Source organism: Trachypithecus francoisi, unplaced genomic scaffold (genome assembly GCF_009764315.1).
Source record: "Trachypithecus francoisi isolate TF-2019V2 unplaced genomic scaffold, Tfra_2.0 Lachesis_group15, whole genome shotgun sequence".
NCBI classification, from domain to species: Eukaryota; Metazoa; Chordata; class Mammalia; order Primates; family Cercopithecidae; genus Trachypithecus; species Trachypithecus francoisi.
The window spans coordinates 65,974,043-65,993,723 of record NW_022681460.1 but is presented as its reverse complement, the minus strand read 5'-3'; the positions used below and the strand labels follow the sequence as shown (position 1 = coordinate 65,993,723).

Sequence of the window (19,681 nt, the reverse complement as noted above, 5' to 3'; positions counted from 1 at the left end):
CTCAGGAGGCTGAGGCAGGAGAATGGCGTGAACCCGGGAGGCGGAGCTTGCAGTGAGCTGAGATCCGGCCACTGTACTCCAGCCTGGGCGGCAGAGCGAGACTCCGCCTCAAAAAAAAAAAAAAAAAAAAAAAAAGAAAATCTATCATTGTAATTCCTCACATTAACGGACAAACGTACCTCACAAGAAAATGAGGAAAGAGTATAAGGGACAATTCACAGAAGGGAAACCCAAATGGCAAACAAGCACAGACAGAAGTGACCAATAAATACAAACCAAAGCCATGAGAAACCTCTTTTTATTATTATTTATTTATTTATTTATTTTTTGGAGACAGAGTCTCTGCTGCCCAGGCTGGAGTGCACTGGTGTAGTCTCGGCTCACTGCAACCTCTGCCTCCCAGGTTCAAGCAATTCTCCTGCCTCAGCTTCCCGAGTAGCTAGGACTACAGGTGCTCGCCACCACACCCAGCTAAATTTTTGTATTTTTAGTAGAGAAGGGGTTTCACTATGTTGGCCAGGATGGTCTCAATCTCTTGACCCTGCGATCTGCCCGCCTGGGCCTCGCAAAGTGCTGGGATTACAGGCATGAACCTATGCGACTGGCCAAGAGACCTCTTTTATTCACCAGACTCAAAAGTAAGTGCAATAATACTAAGTATTGGCAAGGATTTGGGAAAAAGGAAACCTTTACATCAACTTGCAGGCATAAACTGGCATAGTCATTTTGGAGTGCAATCTGGCAGTACTTGGGGAAATTATGTATGCATGTATACGTATATGTACATACATACACACACACATACACACACATACATATATATGTATATATACACCCCGTGACCCAGCAATCCCACTCTCATGTAAATCTTCCAGAGAAAGTCTCATACTGATCCATAAAGGAACTTGGTTTTGGACATTAATGACAGAAATCTTTGAGAAATCAAGTAGCGTCAATCTATTGATTCCCTGCTAGGGGAAATATGGTGGATACAGACCACAGAGTACCATGTAGCAGATAGAAGCAATGAATAAAATTTACATATAGCAACATGGATAGATATCAAAATACAGGGTTGGGTGAAAAAAAGGTCTTAGACATAGAACAAGATCTAAATCCCAATGTCATTTTATAAATTAAAAATACATATGCTATATAAAATACTCATTTTTAAAGGATGCATACATACTCAAGAAAGTACCTTAAATATATTAGAAAGTCTATGGAAGGTGAGGAGGAAAAGATGTGAGTGGAGAAATTGCTTATGACAAGTAGGAGAGAAACAAAAAATAAATATAACAGAAAAAGGGCCTTATATCCATGGATAATTATAGGGAGCCTCTAAGATGGCACTCAATGACCTTTGCCTCTTGGTATCTGTACCCTTATATAATTACTACCCCTTGAATGTGTGCTTGTAACAAATAACATAATACCATTTCTGAGATTAGACTATGACTTCCATCTTGTTTGCTGTCTCTTGCTGACCCCACTCAAATGGAATACCAGCTCCACGCAGTGAGCTGCCTGGGCAGAGGCTCACATGGCAAAGAGCTGAGGGAGGCTCCAGGCCAACAACCAGTAAGGAACTGAGGCCCTCGGTCCAACAGCCCCTGAGGAACTGAATCCTGCCAACAACCATGTGAGTGAGATCTAAAGTGAATCCTTCCTCACTAGAGCCTTGAGATGACTATAGCCCTGGCCAATATCTGACCACAGCTCTGAGAAACACCCTGAATCTAAAGCATCCAGCTGTTATGCCCAAATTCCTGACCCAATGACACAGTGAGAGAGACAATAAATGTCTGTTGTTTTAAGTCACCAAGTTTTGGGATAATCTGTTATGAAGCAATATAGCTATGAACTAAGGTCTATGAGTAACTCAAGACTGGGCATCTGAGCTCCAAAAGAAAAGGAATAAAATCCTATGACCTAAATCTTGCCTCCCTGGATTCATGACCACTAATGACATTCTGTCTTAATAAAATCCTAAAGGCCAAGGACTATATCTCTCTGTTATTTACTGGTATCTCTCTAGCACCTAGAACCATGGCCTCAAATGTAGATCTCAATCAATCTTCCAAAGACTGAATACTGCCTAGTTGTTGTCCTTTTTTTTTTTTTTTTTTTTTTGAGACAGGGTCTCACTCTGTAGCCCAGGCTGAAGTGCAGTGGCGCCATCATGGCTCACTACAGCCTTGATCTCCTGGGCTCAACTGATCCTGAGGAGCTGGGACCACAGATGTGTACCACCACAGCCAGCTAATTTTTTTTTTTTTTTGGTATGTTTTGTATAGACGGGGATTTCACCATGTTACCCAGGCTGGTCTTGAACTCCCGGGCTCAAGCAATCAGCCCACCTTAGCCTCCCAAAGTGCTAGGATTATAGGCATGAGCCACTATGCCTGGCCAGGTTTTTGCTGTAACTACCAAGAGTTTGTAACCTTGTCTAGTTCCTGACCCTCAGCATGTTCACATTCCTTGATCCTCAGCTCATCCCTTCCAAGCTGGGATTACAGCTTGATTCTTGTGTGATTGCTTCTGCCCTGAAGTCATCCATGCCCTACAGAGACACCTAGTCTGGGCAAGGGTGTTAGAAAAGTATAATTGGGGCCTGCTGCTAAAAGTACACAGTTGTTCTAGATGAGCTTGGATGTCAAGCCTTTCAGGTCTTTTCCCTCTCTTCCTCTTTTCCATAATAGTCTCCCTGGAGATCTTTCTTCCCATTTTCCCACTAAAAAAATCTAAAATCTAAAATAGTCAGGCATGGTGGTTCATGCCTGTAATCCTAATACTTTGGGGTGCCAAGGCAGGAGAATCGCTTGACCCCAGGAGTTCAAGACCAGCCTGGCCAACATAGTGAAACCCCATCTCTACAAAAATTACAAAAAATTAGCTGGGCATGACGGGACGCGCCTGTAGTCCCAGCCACCAGGAGGTTGAGGTGGGAGGATGACCTGAGCCCAGGAAGTCAAAGCTGCAATGAGCTGTGATCATGCCACTGCACTCCAGCCTGGGTAAGAGAATAAGGCTCTGTCTCAAAAAAAAAAAAAAAAAAAAAAAACTAAATTAAATAAAAATAAATTTAAATTAAGTTGTTACTTATATATAGGTGGTCCTTGTTTTTTTTCTTGAAGGCCATGATTCAATAGCCCAAAACTCATACAAGTCCCTCTAAGCCTTCTTTAAAGGTTCTATGTTTTGAACTCTTTCTAGTCAGATAAAATTCTTGAGAAGCCAAAGAATTGATATTTTCTAACAAACATGAATGTAAAGTCTAATCCAAGGCTCATTAACAAATGACTTGAAAAATCCTTGATTATTAAAGAAACAACGTGTTTGCAGAAAACAGTATTAAAGCACTTAGTTCACTAAATGCTAGCCGAAAATAATTTTCCGCATTCCCTTATTACTCTCTAAGCCCAAAACACCCTTCTCAAATGAATGTTACAACTGTAAATTTATGAAATTCTCCCAATTTTCAACAATATATCTTTATCATTGCTAAAATTCTACTGCAGGAAGATAGAAACTGGCTCTATTTAGCACAATATCTGGCAATATTTGAAGAAATGAATCTATTTGAAAAAAATAAAAGCTGGCTGGGCACGGTGGCTCACACCTGTAATCCCAGCACTTTGGGAGGCCAAGGCGGGCGGATCACGAGGTTAGGAGATTGAGACCATCCTGGCTAACATGGTGAAACCTCGTCTCTACTAAAAATACAAAAAATTAGCCAGGTGTGGTGGCAGGCACCTATAGTCCCAGCTACTCGGGAGGCTGAGGTGGGAGAATCGCTTGAACCCGGGAGGTGGAGGTTGCAGTGGGCTGAGATCGCTCCACTGCACTCCGGCCTGGGCGACAGAGCAAGACTCTGTCTTAAAAAAAAAAAAAAAAAAAAAAAGAAAGGAAAAAAAAGCTGACTGACACAGTGTAAGCACTATGAACTATAAACACAATCTGTTGGTTCAACATTAATAGAACACTTATAAAGATGAGATTGCCCCAAAATTCAGGCTCTTGGTTACACGGATTATTAGAGAGAAGGATAACCATACGCTATGCCTGCTTTATCTCACAGCAAGTTTTTCCTTTACATTATTCTAACAGAACCACCCTTTTGCTTACATGCCTTGAGTATTTATGAGTCAGCAAGTGACTAAATTAACTTAATTAAACAGAGCAAGATGCAATGGGAAATTTTAACTCAAGTGACACAATCAAATTTTTTAAAATACTGAAATCCTAATTTTACAGCAAAATTTCTAGCAAATATAGTATGTGATGCAGTGTTGTGTCTCCACAGAGAAAGTTGTTTTTTTTTTTCTCCTCTAGGATTAGGAAAAAGAAGTGATCAAAGAGACTGAAAAAGAACAGGCAAAATATCCAAATATCTGAGTTATAAGATTCTTATTCTCTCTCTAAACAACAAATACAGGGCCCTGCCTATTTCACACCTAAAGAGGATACCTTACCCATTTAATTTTTAAAGGACTCAGGCTGGGTTCCACTTATTTGCAGTTTTTTTTAACAAAACGTACATGGGTCATTCATTCAAGAAATATTAAAGGAGGCTGGGCGCAGTGGCTCACGCCTGTAATCCCAGCTCTCAGGGAGGCAGAGGCGGGAGGATAGCTTGAGCCCAGGAGTTCGAGACCTGCCTGGGTAATACAGCGAGACCCCGTTCTCCACAAAAAGGAAAAAAAAAAAGACAAAAAAAAAAAGAAATATTAAAGGAACACCAACTAAGCTGCAAGGAATTGCACTGAAGACAAAAACAAGACAGAATTAGACCTTGAAATCCTTGAAGTTTAATAGAAGGGATATCACCTTATTTATTCTAGGTGGGTTTTTTTCCTTTGCTTAGTAAGAGAAGACAAACATAGAATATTATTAAACACAGACTAAAAAATCAGCAGCAATGTTGGAAGCCTGAAAATGTTTTTAAAATACCTATCTGTGAAATTTACTTCCTAAAACAAAAAGATCACGAAACCCAATCATGCATCTTCCTGAAGGCATTTCAGTAAAGCAAGTGTATGTGACTTCAAAAGTGGCAATACACTGGTAAGCAATTTTCAGAATGCTCATCTCTGGGATATGAAAGAAACCACATGCTAACTTAGTCAGCCACTGATTATTACGAATAGGCACAATAAATGAATGATCCATGACCAATTACATCATGGCATACATTTTTCTTACCTTTATAATCATCATATGATAAATACTTAAGCACAAGACAGTTAGCACTATTTTTTAAAAATACCAAAAAGAAACTTGTTCAGGAAAAAAGTACACATGAAGTTCACTCTATTTGTACAGTAAACTTTCCGTTTACCCTAAACAAAACAAACAAATCAGTGAGTATAATTATTAAAATGTAATTTAAAAGTCATATTCAAGCTTATCGATAAACACCACAAGCAAAATCTACTTAGCATGTTATCAACACTGACCATATTTATGTGATAATACTATCTTTTTTAAACAGTCAAGTGGCTAAAAAAACCCAAACTACTGTCAACAGAAATTCAACAATGTTGTTAATAGAGTTAATTCAACAAGATTCTCTAATCCTCAATATTTGTCAGCATCTTGATACCAGTTTTAAAATGAGGTGGAGAATCCCTTGTGGACTACATAGCATGCCTAATACTGAACCTATAAAACTGTAAATGCTTCTTGAATAACTAATGCTATAAAGCAGCTTTATACAGCTTTTCATAGTCTAGGAATGTTGGAAAGTTGATCAGCACTGCCTGTTTTTTGTTTTTTTTTTAAGGTATTTACAGGCCACAAGTTGTTAATGTTAATACAAAACAGAGTTTTGCTCCTATTTCTTAGTATAAGAACAAAAACTGGACGGGCGCAGTGGCTCACGCCTGTAATCCCAACACTTTGGGAGGCCTAGGCAAGCGGATCACGAGGTCAGGAAATCGAGACCAGCCTGGCCAACATGGTGAAATCCCATCTCTACTAAAATACAAAAAGTTTGCCAGGCGTGGTGGAGCGCGCCTGTAGTCCCCGCTACTTGGGAGGCTGAGGCAGGAGAATAGCTTGAATCCAGGAGGCGGAGCTTGCAGTGAGCCGAGGTCGCGCCACTACACTCCAGGCTGGTGCCAGAGCAAGACCCTGTCTCAAAAAAAAAAAAAAAAGGACAAAAACCAGCTCCTTTGGAAAAGAAAGCAGGGCTTTATATTGAGACATTTAAGCCCGTAAAAACATTTCAAGAATCTGTCTTAACATCTACCAAGGTGACTATCATTGTGACTACGTGACAAAGATCTACTGCACCCATTCTAAAACATCGGGAATGTTTTCAGCAATAACTAAACGTCTAATTTCAAAGAGGAAGCCGTAAATTAGTGCTTTCAAGAGAAAAGAGCATCACTGTGCTGTTGGAAGTTAGTAACTAATATAAAAGCGACCCTTCGCGGTTATAGCAGTTAACTATTTTTGATTAAACAAGAGCTTGAGATTATCCACCATAAGGCACTTCAGGATCTACTTCAGAAACTATTTTTGATTAAATAAGAGCTTGAGATTATCCACCATAAGGCACTTCAGGATAACTTTGTCATCACATTTACATGAAACTAATGTTTCGAGGGAAAACTTTTCTAAAAGGTATCAACTCTAAACCAAAAGGCCCACAGGCCTTCCAGAGGACGCCAGGCTCTAGAATAAATAAGAAATAACATCCCCAACAATATCACTCTAACCTAACAAATTTTAAGGAAAGTTGCCTCCCAATGTCATGGCCATCGGGGTTTTTACCTGTGAGGGTTTCGGGGTGGGGGGCGTGAACGGGTTCGGGAGAGAACCAGTCAAAAAAGCGAAGGACTAAAAACTCTCGGCTGGTGACTTCGCTAACGACACAGACCAAAAGACGGAATCGACAGGAGGCCCCGAAAAGTCCCCCGCCGGACAGGACTCCTCAGGTAGGGGGACTGTCACCTAAGCTAAGTTGTCGGGGACAACAGCAAGGACCTAAGACCTCAGGTAGGCAGGCTCACGGAGGGTTGCGCTGCGGGTTCTCGCTGCGGGCCTCCCGAGTCCCTCACCGGCCCGGCCCTGGAAAATCCGGGGTCCCCAGAGCACCGCCAGAGTGAAAACTCACCTGCGGCGGCCCAAGCTCCTCGGGAAACCGCCCAACGCCAGGCACAGGGTATTGGCCGAATGGAGGTCCTGGAAGCGAGGAAGGAGGGCCTGACCCAGTCCAGCCCACCCTGCTCTCCGCTCACGGCCCCAGTACTGCCCAGTTCAGTCGTCACCACCACCTGCCGGCGCGACTTCTGTTCGCCAAGAATTTGAAGACAAACCCGCCAGGGTCACTTCCGGTGCCGGGGACGACCTCGGCGACTCCGCCGCACGCAGAGCGACACCCCGGGAGCGAGGACGCTGGGCGGGAGCGGCGGAAGAGGGTGTGGCCGGGCGCGGGGGCGCGCGTGCGCAGTCTGGCGCTTCCTTCCCGGGGACGCGGCGGCGACCAGGGATAGTATAGACCTTGGTATAGATGGTATTATAATACTACATCGCGCGCCTCTGTACCTTGTTCAGGTGCTTGCCCACTTTCCCTCCCATTTGATTTTCACCACACTCACACACACACCGAGGTCAGGTGTCTATTTTAGAGGTGAATGTCCAGGATCAAGCAATTCGTTTATGACAAATCCTGTTTTAGAACCTAGTATTCAGAATTCCCCAGCTGGGCTCCGTGTCATGACATAACAATAGGGAGGGGATAAACAAAGATTCTCGGACACACTGCTAGTGGGATTTTATTGATTTTTTTTGTCACCGTTTTAATACGACGAGACAAGGAAAATTATGCTATTTCATGATTTACAGGTATGTACTCCACAGGGCTTCCTCCAGTCTCAATCATCCTCTGCCATCACTTGAGGCAGAATAGGGCACTTATCACACATTCCTTTAAAAATGCAAGGTAATTGGCCGGGCGCGGTGGCTCAAGCCTGTAATCCCAGCACTTTGGGAGGCCGAGACGGGCGGATCACAAGGTCAGGAGATCGAGACCATCCTGGCGAACACAGTGAAACCCCGTCTCTACTAAAAATACAAAAAACTAGCCGGGCGAGGTGGCGGGCGCCTGTAGTCCCAGCTACTCGGGAGGCTGAGGCAGGAGAATGGCGGGAACCCGGGAGGCGGAGCTTGCCGTGAGCTGAGATCTGGCCACTGCACTCCAGCCTGGGCGACAGAGCAAGACTCAGCCTCAAAAAAAAAAAAAAAAAAAATGCAAGGTAATTAAGTTTCTAACATTAAAACATCCCAACTGGGCACAGTGGCTCATCCCTGTAATCCCAGCACTTTGGGAGGCTGAGGCGGGAGGATATCTTGAGCTAGGAGTTCAAGACCAGCCTGAGCAACATAGTGAGACCCCCCCATCTCTACAAAAAGTACAAAAATTGTCTGAACACGGTGGCGCACGCCTGTAGTCCCAACTACTCAGGAGACTGACACAAGAGGATCACTTGAGCCCAGGAGTTGGAGGCTGCAGTGGGCCATGATGGCACCATTGCACTCCAGTCTAGGAGACAAAAGTGAGGCCCTATCTCTAAAAAAAATAAAAGCACCCCAGTCATCTAACATAGACATGTAAAAGCAATTCAGGGGAAATACATCCATTCAGTCAACAAATGTTTACTCAGCAACTACTATGTGTGAGACAGTGTTGGCACTGGATATACAGTGGTCACAAAATAGAAGGTTTCATGGGGCTTAAAGTCTTGTAACATTCTCAACTGAGTAGAAAATAATAGTTTCACTGTAGTAAATATGAACTCTATTATAATAGGGAACAGGAAACTATATTTAGTATATATTTTTGGAATCAAAACCAATTCAGGGAGGTACAGATTAATTACCCTAATTCAACCTTCATCTTTTATATGAGTTTAAAGGTATGCTTTGAATTTATAAAGCCAATTTACAGTTTAAAAACTTCTCAAAGGCCACAAAATGAATACACATTGTATGATTCCATTTATACAAAATTCTAGGCCAGGCACGGTGACTCACACCTGTAATCCCAGCACTTTGGGAGGCCGAGACAGGAGGGTCACTTGAGGTCAGGCGTTTGAGACCAGCCTGGCCAACATAGTGAAACCCCATCTCTACTAAAAATACAAATATTATCTGGGCCTGGTGGCGCACACCTGTAATCCCAGCTACTTGGGTGGCTGAGGCACGATAATTGCTTGAACCCAGGAGGTGGAGGCTGCAGTGAGCCAAGATTGCGCCATTGTACTCCAGCCTGGGTGACAGAGCAAGACTGTCTCAAAAAAAAAAAAAAAAAATTCCACAACAAGCAAAACTAATCTATAGTAATAGCTGATTAGTAGTTGGCTGCCTGAGGCTCTATTCAGGAGGTGGGGGAGAAGAACTAGATTGTTGAAAGACCCCAGGAAATGTTTAAGGTGATGGAAAGGAAATGTTCTGTTAGGGTAGTGCTTACAGACGTGTATACATTTATTAAAATTCATCAACAGTACACAAACTGGGCACATTTTATTACGTGTACATACGTGTATTATATATGAAGTTTTTTTTTGTTGTTGTTGTTGTTGTTGTTGTTTTGAAACAGAGTCTAGCTCTGTCACCCAGGCTGGAATGTAGTGGCACGATCTCTGCTCACTGCAACCTCCACCTCCCAGGTTCAAGCCTCACCCTCCTGAGTAGCTGGGATTACAGGCACCTGCCACCATGCCCAGCTAATTTTTGTATTTTTAGTATAAACAGGGTTTCACTGTGTTGGCCAGGCTGGTCTCAAACTCCTGACCTCATGATCCACCTGCCTCGGCCTCCTAAAGTGCTGGGATGAGCCACCGCTCCCGGTTGAAGATATTTTTTAGGTGGAAAGACAAACCTCCAGAGAGTGGCTTACATTCACTACTTCCATTTCTTCACTAGCTGTACTAGTCAAGCAAGAGTGGATTATGCTGTAGCAACCTCTAAGTTACAGAGGTTTCAACAACAGCATTTTTTCCTTATCTACTCTTTATGTTCATAGCTTGAGTGGATGCAGGCAGTGGGACCCTTGGCAGTGAAAAAAAGGGAGATAAATTGCACAGTCTCTGCCTGGATGTGAAACTTGCCACTCTGCCTACATTTTTTTGGCCAGAGCAAGTCACTGGTCAAGCCTGACTTCAAAGAAATGCAGGTGTTCATCTCTGCATTGTGCCTGGAAGAGAAGCAGCAGAATATTTGTGTACCACTCTCATGACTGGGAGTCATTTCTTCTTTTACAGTGTGGCTTCTACAACCACCACCCTTTTAAAATGATTGTGTCCAAACTGTGACTCAGAAAATCTGAGATTATATTTTCCTGGTGAATGGTCAGATTAATTTGGCAGAATCATAGGACACACAAAACGAAGTTAGGGGAAAAGAGATAGAAAGATAGGTGCCAGCTAAAGAGTTCAAACTTTATTCAGTAGACAAAAAGGGATCCATTGAAAGGCTTCAAATGAAGACATAAGTTATATAGCAAATAGGAGGATTAATTTGACAGCTAAACGTAGGAAGTTTTGCAGGGGAGAGAGAATAGATTGGGGGACCGTTGCAAGAGGTACTATGACCCCTGGAATTACACAGAAGGGGAATGGCCATAAAGACCTTCTTTACGTTATATATTTGTTTCTCTTGCCCCAGTGAGTAAACTTAATGAAGTCAGATACTTTGTCCATATGAGTAGAGCAATGTCTGGCACATTGTAGGTGTTAGTTAGATATTTGTAGAATAAATAAAATAAAATAATTTAAAAGAATTTGAGGGCCGGGTGTGCTGGCTCACGCCTGTAATCCCAGCACTTTGGGAAGCCGAGGCAGGCGGATCACCTGAGGTCAGGAGTTTGAAACCAGTCTGGCCAAAATGGCGAAACCCCATCTGTACTAAAAACACATAAATTAGTGGGCATGATGGTGAGCGCCTGTAGTCCCAGCTACTGAGGCTGAGGCAGGAGAATCACTTGAACCCGGAAGTGGAGGTTGCCGTGAGCAGAGATTGCACCACTGCACTCCAGCCTGGGCAACAGAGCGAGACTCCGTCTCAATAAATAAATAAATAAGTAAATAAATAAATAAATAAAAGAATTTGAGACACTTTTTACATTTCATGAGAGAAATTGGAAAGGACTTTCAGGACCAGTTTATTGACTTCACTCACCTGCTTGACGCATCTGGCATTCTTCTATACTTCAAACATTTGAGCCATCTCCTGGGATACAGTATGTATAAGGCTAGAAAATCTAACCTTAAGTAAGATTTACTGAATTTTTAAATTATGTCACACCATAGCTGCAATTAACAGACTGGGACAGATTCACCAGTGTTCTTTACTAACCTTATACGCATTCTTCCTAAACAATAGTTTCCATCACTGATCTGCTAATACCAGGCTGTTGAATGCTACCAAGAAAATCACATCACTGTGAAGATTGATGCGCCATAGTTTCATATCTTTCTTTTTTTTTTTTTTGAGACGGAGTCTTGCTCTGTCGCCCGGGCTGGAGTGCAGTGGCCGGATCTCAGCTCACTGCAAGCTCCGCCTCCCGGGTTTACGCCATTCTCCTGCCTCAGCCTCCCGAGTAGCTGGGACTACAGGCGCCAGCCACCTCGCCCGGCTAGCTTTTTTGTATTTTTCAGTAGAGACGGGGTTTCACCGTGTTAGCCAGGATGGTCTCAAACTCCTGACCTCGTGATCCGCCCGTCTCGGCCTCCCAAAGTGCTGGGATTACAGGCTTGAGCCACCGCGCCCGGCCAGTTTCATATCTTTCTAACCCAGCTGAAACATTTTGCTGCCTGTCTCACTTCAGTTATGTCTCATTCTTCCCATTAGTTCAGACTTTTATTTTTTTTTATTTTTTTTTATTTTTTTGAGGCGGAGTCTCGCTCTGTTGCCCGGACTGGAGTGCAGTGGCCAGATCTCAGCTCACTGCAAGCTCCGCCTCCCGGGTTTACGCCATTCTCCTGCCTCAGCCTCCCGAGGAGCTGGGACTACAGGCGCCCGCCACCTCGCCCGGCTAGTTTTTTGTATTTTTAGTAGAGACGGGGTTTCACCGTGTTAGCCAGGATGGTCTCGATCTCCTGACCTCGTGATCCGCTCGTCTCGGCCTCCCAAAGTGCTGGGATTACAGGCTTGAGCCACCGCGCCCGGCCTTTTTTTTTTTTTTTTTTTTTTTTTTTTTTGAGACGGAGTCTCGCTCTGTCGCCCAGGCTGGAGTGCTGTGGCCGGATCTCGGCTCACTGCAAGCTCCGCCTCCCGGGTTCACGCCATTCTCCTGCCTCAGCCTCCCGAGCAGCTGGGACTACAGGCGCCCACCACCTCGCCCGGCTAGTTTTTTGTATTTTTTAGTAGAGACGGGGTTTCACCGTGTTAGCCAGGATGGTCTCGATCTCCTGACCTCGTGATCCACCCGACTCGGCCTCCCAAAGTGCTGGGATTACAGGCTTGAGCCACCGCGCCCGGCCCAGACTTTTATTTTTTGAAACAGGGTCTTGCTCTGTCCCCCAGGCTGGAGTACAGTGGTAGGATCTCAGCTCACTGCAGCCTTGACCCACTGGGCTGAAGCCATCCTCCTGTCTCAGCCTCCTGAGTAGCTAGAACTACAGGCACATGCCACCAAGCCCAGATAATTTTTAAATTTTTTTGTAGAGACAAGGTCTCACCATGTTGCCCAGGCTGGTCTCGAACTCCTGGGTTCAAGGATCTTCCCGCTGCAGCCTCCCAAACGTGAGGCTGATGGGATTACAGATGTGAGCCAGTGCACCCGGCCTATTTCAGACCTTTACCCCAGAAAGGCAGCTACCCAGCCCTTTCTGCCCTTTCAGTGAATTACTATGCCTCCAACCTCAAAGAAATAGAAGCTATCAGAAATTCTCTCAACTTGGGCCAGGCATGGTCGCTCAGGCCTGTAATCTCAGCAGTTTGGGAGGCCAAGGTGGGTGGATCACCTGAGGTCAGGAGTTCAAGATCAGGCTGTCCAACATGGTGAAACCTCGTCTCTACTAAAAATACAAAAATTAGCTGGGCATGGTGGCGCGCACCTGTAATCCCAGCTACTTGGGAGGCTGAGGCAGGAGAATTGCCTGAACCCAGGAGGCAGAGCTTTCAGTGAGCCAAGATCACACCACTGCACTCCAGCCTGGGCAACACAGCAAGACTCTGTCTCAAAAAATAATAAAAAAAGAAAAAAGAAGAAAGAAAGAAATTTTCTCAGCTTGCTCACTGTGGCAGAGGCTGGATGCCAAATACCCATTCTTGTAAAAGAACCTGGTTTGATAAAATCAGACCACCTGGAATAAGGACTATCTCCCAGACACTCTTGCTGCTAGATGTGACCATGGATCTAACTTCTGGCAGTGAAAGTGTGGTGCAGAACTTTTAGGAAGGCATCTTTAAAAGGAGAGGCCATAGAAATCTCCCTCCACCCGCCCCTCTCTCTTTTCACCAGGTTAGAACAAGGAAAAGAAGGCTGGGCACAGTGGCTCATGTTTGTAATCCCAACACTTTGGGAGGCTGAAGCGGGTGGTTGCTTGAGCCCAGGAGTTTGAGACCAGCCTGGGCAATATGGTAAAACCTCATTTCTACTAAAAACACAAAAATTAGCTGGACGTGGTGGCGGGCACCTGTAATCCCAGCTACTCTGGAGGCTGAGGCACAAGAATTGCTTGAATCTGGGAGGCAGAGGTTGCAGTGAGTCATCGTGCCGCTTCACTCCAGCCTGGGCGACAGAGCTAGACTCAGTATCAAAAAAAAATAAAAAACAAACAAAAAACACACCAAAAACACACACACCCAAGGTGTAGAGAACATAAGCAGCCAACTACTAACCAGAGCAAACTTTAGACTGACAAGGACAGCAGAATTGAACAGATGAAGTGTGGGATGACTTTGTGGAGCTGCCGTACCAGAAGTGGACATACATTATATGTCTAAGGTATGGATGTTTTGAGTTTTATGTGCAGCTGAGCTTAACCTAAATTAATACTCTTACCCTCCAACTTACAAACTTCTTTGCCTCACATCTGCCTTTTGATTTTTGCCTCATGTCCCAATGAATGTGTATCTTCCTTTGTCTAAATCCAGTTCTTCCACTTGAACTTAAAAGTTTTGAGTTGTTTTGTTTTTTAATCCCATTTTATGTTATATATTTGGATAGGCAATGCATTCACATGATGCAAAATCAAATGATATAAAGGGCTATATAGTGAGAAGTATTTCTACGATTCTTGTCACTCTACAAATCCAGTTTACCATTCCCAGAGGCAATCGAGGATACCAAATTCAGGGCCGCGCGTGGTGGCTCACGCCACTGATCCCAGCACTTTGGTAGGCCCAGGCGGGTGGATCACCTAAGGTCAGGAGTTTGAGACCAGTCTGGCCAACATGGTGAAACCCCGTCTCTACTAAAAAATATAAAAATTAGCCAGGTGTGGTGGCGGACACTTGTAATCCCAGATACTCGGGAGGCTGAGGCGGGACAATCACTTGAACCCAGGAGGTGGAGGTTGCAATGAGCCAAGATCACGCCATTGCACTCCAGTCTGGGCAACAAAGTGAGACTCTGTCTGAAAAAAAAAACAAAAACAAAAACAAAAGATACCAAATTCACTCATTACCTTTCAGATGTATTATTTTAGTATACACTCGACTGAAAGAAATGGTGGTCGAACATAAAAAAGAATGAGTTAATGTCCTTTGTAGGGACATGGATGAAGCTGGAAACCATCATTCTTAGTAAACTAACACAGGAACAGAAAACCAAACACCACATGTTCTCACTCACAAGTGGGAGTTGAACAATGAGAACATAGGGGCACAGGGAGGGGAACATCACACACCAGGGCCTGTCAGGGGGTGGGGGCTAGAGGAGGGATAGCATTAGAAGAAATACCTAATGTAGATGACGAGTTGATGGGTGCAGCAAACCACCATGGTACATGTATACCTATGTAACAAACCTGCACATTCTGCACATGTATCCCAGAACTTAAGTATAATTTTTAAAAAAAGGAAGAAAAAAAAAAAAAAAGAAATGGTAGCTGAAAAAAATCTTGCATTAATGAAAACCATTGCTCCACAGATTCAAGAAGCTCAATGAACCCCAAGCACAAGAAAAATAAAATGACACCAGACACATCATAATTAAATTGCTTAATATCGGTGATAGAAAACCCTTAAAAGTGAATATTGGTTCAAATATCACAGACTCTCAAAACTCATACCAAATTTTAGTAGATTTTCTTGAGTAATCTTCCCTCCCCTCCCCTCTCCTCCTCTCTCCTCACTTCTCCTGTCCTTTTGGAGTCTCTGTCTCCTAGGCTGGCGTGCAGTGGTGATCTCGGCTCACTGCAACCTCCACCTCCCAGATTCAAGTGATTCTCCTGCCTCAGCCTCCTGAGTAGCAGGGACTACAGGCATGCACCACCACACCTGCTAATTTTTGTATTTTTAGTAGACACAGGGTTTCACCAATGTGGCCAGCCTGATTTCAAACTCCTGACCTCAAGTGATCTGCCTACCTCAGCCTCCCAAAGTGCTGGGATTACAGGCGTGAGCCACCGTGCCCAGCCTTACCTACATATTTGATTCATGATTCAGCCAAAGATTTGGGCCTTTCTCAGGCAAGATATCATAAAAATGGAATACTTATCTAGTGCCATTCCTCTCTTCCAAGGATCAGCTCCCTTCCAGAATTTGCCTGGTCTTGTTCCATTCCAGTATCTTTAGGTAGTTGGGTTTTTACCCCCAGACTTTATAGTTGTTAGCTGTGATACAGTAAATCCATTAGGATCTGATTGGTTGTAGTAGAAGCAGAATCTGGAATTATCTTTTAAGGTCATTTTGGTGACAGGTTGGATAATAAACTTAAGAATATCAGAATATATCAGAAATATCAGAATAAAGACTCACGTTAGAAAATTATTACATTAATTCAGGCTGATGAGGACCTTAACCAAATTAGTTAACAACAAGAATAAAGATGATGAATTAGAGAAAAACCTAAGAGGTAAAATAACTGAATTTTATGGTTGAGTCCACAGGAGATGGTCAAAATACAAAATGACTTTGTTAAGTCATTCTGCAAATCAGATTATACACTAATACAAATTATATGCTGTATTACTTAAGGTATAGGCGGCCGGGCGCGGTGGCTCAAGCCTGTAATCCCAGCACTTTGGGAGGCCGAGACGGGCGGATCACGAGGTCAGGAGATCGAGACCATCCTGGCGAACACGGTGAAACCCCGTCTCTACTAAAAAAATACAAAAAACTAGCCGGGCGAGGTGGCGGCGCCTGTAGTCCCAGCTACTCGGGAGGCTGAGGCAGGAGAATGGCGTAAACCCGGGAGGCGGAGCTTGCAGTGAGCTGAGATCCGGCCACTGCACTCCAGCCCGGGCGATAGAGCGAGACTCCGTCTCAAAAAAAAAAAAAAAAAAAAAAAAAAGGTATAGGCTCAGCAGCAGTAACAAATGGATATATATTATATATATAGATATAACTTTTCTCCCCTCTCTCTCACATTCTGCAGTTGATCAGTTCAGACTGGAAAGATGACCCTGCTTCACACAATCTCTCAGGTAACCAGAATGTAATCATTTGGTTGATTCACCATCACTAGAGAGTTTTTCTTTTTTTTTTTTTGAGATAGAGTCTCGCTGTGTTGCCCAGGATGCAGTGCAGTAGCTCAATCTTGGCTCATTGCAACCTCCACCTCCCAGGTTCAAGTGATTCTCCTGCCTCAGCCTCTTGAGTCGCTGGGACTACAGGCGTGCACCACTACGCCCAGCTAATTTTTGTATTTTTAGTAGAGACAGGTTTCACCACATTGGTTGGCCAGCATGGTCTCGATCTCTTGACCTCGTGATCCGCCTGCCTCGGCCTCCCAAAGTGCTGGAATTACAGGAGTGACCAACTGTGTCCAGCCACTAGAGTGTTTTTCTAATGTTCACGGTCAATATAAAATCACCACTTTGTACGTGTTCCATCCTGTGGGAAGAGGTGAAGAGCAAGTGGTGGGCAAACAATGTCAACTTTAATTATATGTATAATTTGCACATACCACGTCTGCTAATGTCCCAGTGACCAAAATCTAGTCATATGCCCAAAACTAATTACAAGGAAATAGGAGAAACATGGACTCTACTGGGGTAGTCAAAACTTAGAAAGGGATATTGGCTCTATTAGTAAAAGGAAAAATGGGAGAGTGGATACTGGGGAGCAAGAGTGGCCTCTGTCATTTGTCAACCCCTCTGTGAGCTAGGTATTCATGAGAATCTTTTTTTTCTCCTGCAGAACAAATTTAACCCTTCCTCAAGGGAAACAACCCAAAGTTCCATTCATAGCCTAAATCCAACAAAATGTTCGGAATCTCTGGGTAGCTCTGTTACTGAAAGAAAGGAGGAAAAACTGGACAATAACTGTTTGGCGACCTCTCTCTACTCTTCACATACACAAGCAGATGTGCGTGTGTGTGTGTGTGTGTAGCAAAGTATAGTCACAATTTTAAGTATACCAAATGTGGGCCCACAATGTAGTACAATAAACCATAGGAATAATGCAATTTGTGTCATCTGTACAACAGACTTATGTAGAACAAATACAAACTTACAAGGGAGTGCAAACAAGAGGATAAAAGAAGATATAATGATGGTAATGCTTAAAAAGAGGATGAAAAACAGTACTTGTTTTTCATCCATATAAAGCTGATAAAAGATATATCAACATATATATTTTGACACAGTGGTTCAGGTCTGTAATCCCAATACTTTGAGAGGCAGAGGTGGGAGGATCGCTTGTGTACAGGAGTTTAAGATCAGACTGGGCAACTTAGCAAGATTTATAGATTTATAGAGATGGGCAACCCATCTCTATAAATATAAAAATAAAAAATTAGCCACGTATAGTGGCACACTCCTGTAGTCCTAGCTACTTGGGAGAAAAAGGCAGGAGGACAGCTTAAGCCCAGGTGTAAGTTAAAGTGAGCTTTGATCATGACACTGCACTCCAGCCTGGGTGACAGAGCAAGACCATCTCTAAGAAATAAAACAAACAAAAAGGATTATAAAGGAAAACAGATTAACCAACAATTTTACATTTTAAAAATTATATACCATAATCAAATGGTACTAAATGTAAAATTTAATCATTAAATTCTAAACCTGTAATCTAATGGAGGCCCTTAACAGGAAATACTGTACTTATATTGGACAAAATGAAAACATTAAAATGAAAACATGACATTTACATGATATTCAGTTTGCCTTAACCTAAGTACTATCATTAGTTATTTTAATTCCAAAGCATCAAAATTTTAATAACTTTCTCAGAGAATAAAAATATTTACATAAATTTTTGAATTAAAAAACAACATAGTTAAGCAGTGTAAAAATTAGCTTTCCACACATAATTGAAAGATTTGAATTTTTTTTATTATCCCAGCAAACATTACACTAGAGAAAATGATTGGGAAAATACAAATAAGTTCATTAAAAACACAGGCTGATTATTCGTATCTATTACATTCAGAATTATGCAAAACAATTAGTTATATTGCAAAGCTGTAATTCCTTTTCTAACAAAGCATGATTTTATAAAACTTTAGTGTTGCCACTGATTCAATTTTAATACAAAATACTTATATACACAATACAATATAAAAGTAAACTGTGTAGTGCCTTCCACAAAAGGATATATTAAGGCGCTTTACAAATATACCAATATTTTGACCCAAATTACTTTTTGCTTTAGATTAAAATGAACAGGCTAAATGTTCCACTTTAAATACCAAAGGAATTTTTGTTTATTAAATTTTTTGATCTAAAATACCTTGGGTAACAGCAGCAGCAATGTCTACAAATCCTCCCACTGTATTCTCTAATTTCTAACATATTAAGTCAGAATAAAACAATTCCACTCACAGTTTTGCACTTTGCAACAGCAGAAAGTAATAACTTTTTAAAAAGTCAATCTCAAAGTGACTTTTTAGTCATACATTCTCTAGTTTCTATTACAAATAAGAAGGTAGAAAAGATACAGCAGTAGGGCCTGCCTTATGATGCCACTGGACAATACATAACAGTATCTACAATTACATAATTATAGAACACATCTTATAAATACTATTGATATGCATAAAAAGGGTAAGTACAATAAAGACAGCAAGTTTTTATGAGAAAATTATTTTAAAAGAAAACATACAGAACCAACGTTTTCACTCCATTTCAATGGAAAGTATCTATATTTTTAACATTGTTTTTCTCATCTTTTTGGTCAGGTCAGGAAGCACCAGATTCTATACTGGAGGAAGTAGATGTAGTTTTGGAATAAGATAGCTGGTAAGTATATCCAAACTGTTAAAACTGCTGATACCAAAGGCATGTATACTGCTTCACATAAATGCAAAAGGCTTATAGTATCAGAGGAAATTTTAAAAGAATACATATTTGCGCCAGGCGCGGTGGCTCACGTCTGTAATCCCAGCACTTTGGGAGGCTGAGGTGGGCATGTAACTGGAGCCCAGGAGTTCCAGACCAACCTGGGCAACATGGCAAAACCTCATCTCTACTAAAGATACAAAAATTAGCTGGGCTTGGTGCGAGGGCTGCGTGAGCCCCAAATGTCGAGGATGCAGTGAGCTGTGAAGCGCCACTGCACT

General features: G+C 42.6%; 1 protein-coding gene and 1 long non-coding RNA gene across 3 annotated transcripts in view; one reads left to right on the top strand and one right to left on the bottom strand.

Moving 5' to 3' along the window:
• KATNA1 (katanin catalytic subunit A1) overlaps positions 1–7,453 on the bottom strand; it is a 72,458-nt gene extending 65,005 nt beyond the window's left edge. For both annotated transcript variants that reach the window (XM_033235101.1, XM_033235102.1), the window contains exon 1: positions 7,124–7,453. The gene's annotated coding sequence lies outside the window, so the exon portion shown is untranslated. The remainder of the gene's footprint in view (positions 1–7,123) is intronic.
• A 101-nt stretch (positions 7,454–7,554) lies between these two features.
• LOC117097298 lies at positions 7,555–17,398 on the top strand. Its single transcript, XR_004442905.1, has 3 exons — positions 7,555–7,854; positions 16,556–16,604; positions 17,320–17,398. It is a non-coding gene; the product is annotated as an uncharacterized LOC117097298 (long non-coding RNA).
• The last annotated feature ends 2,283 nt before the right edge of the window (positions 17,399–19,681 follow it).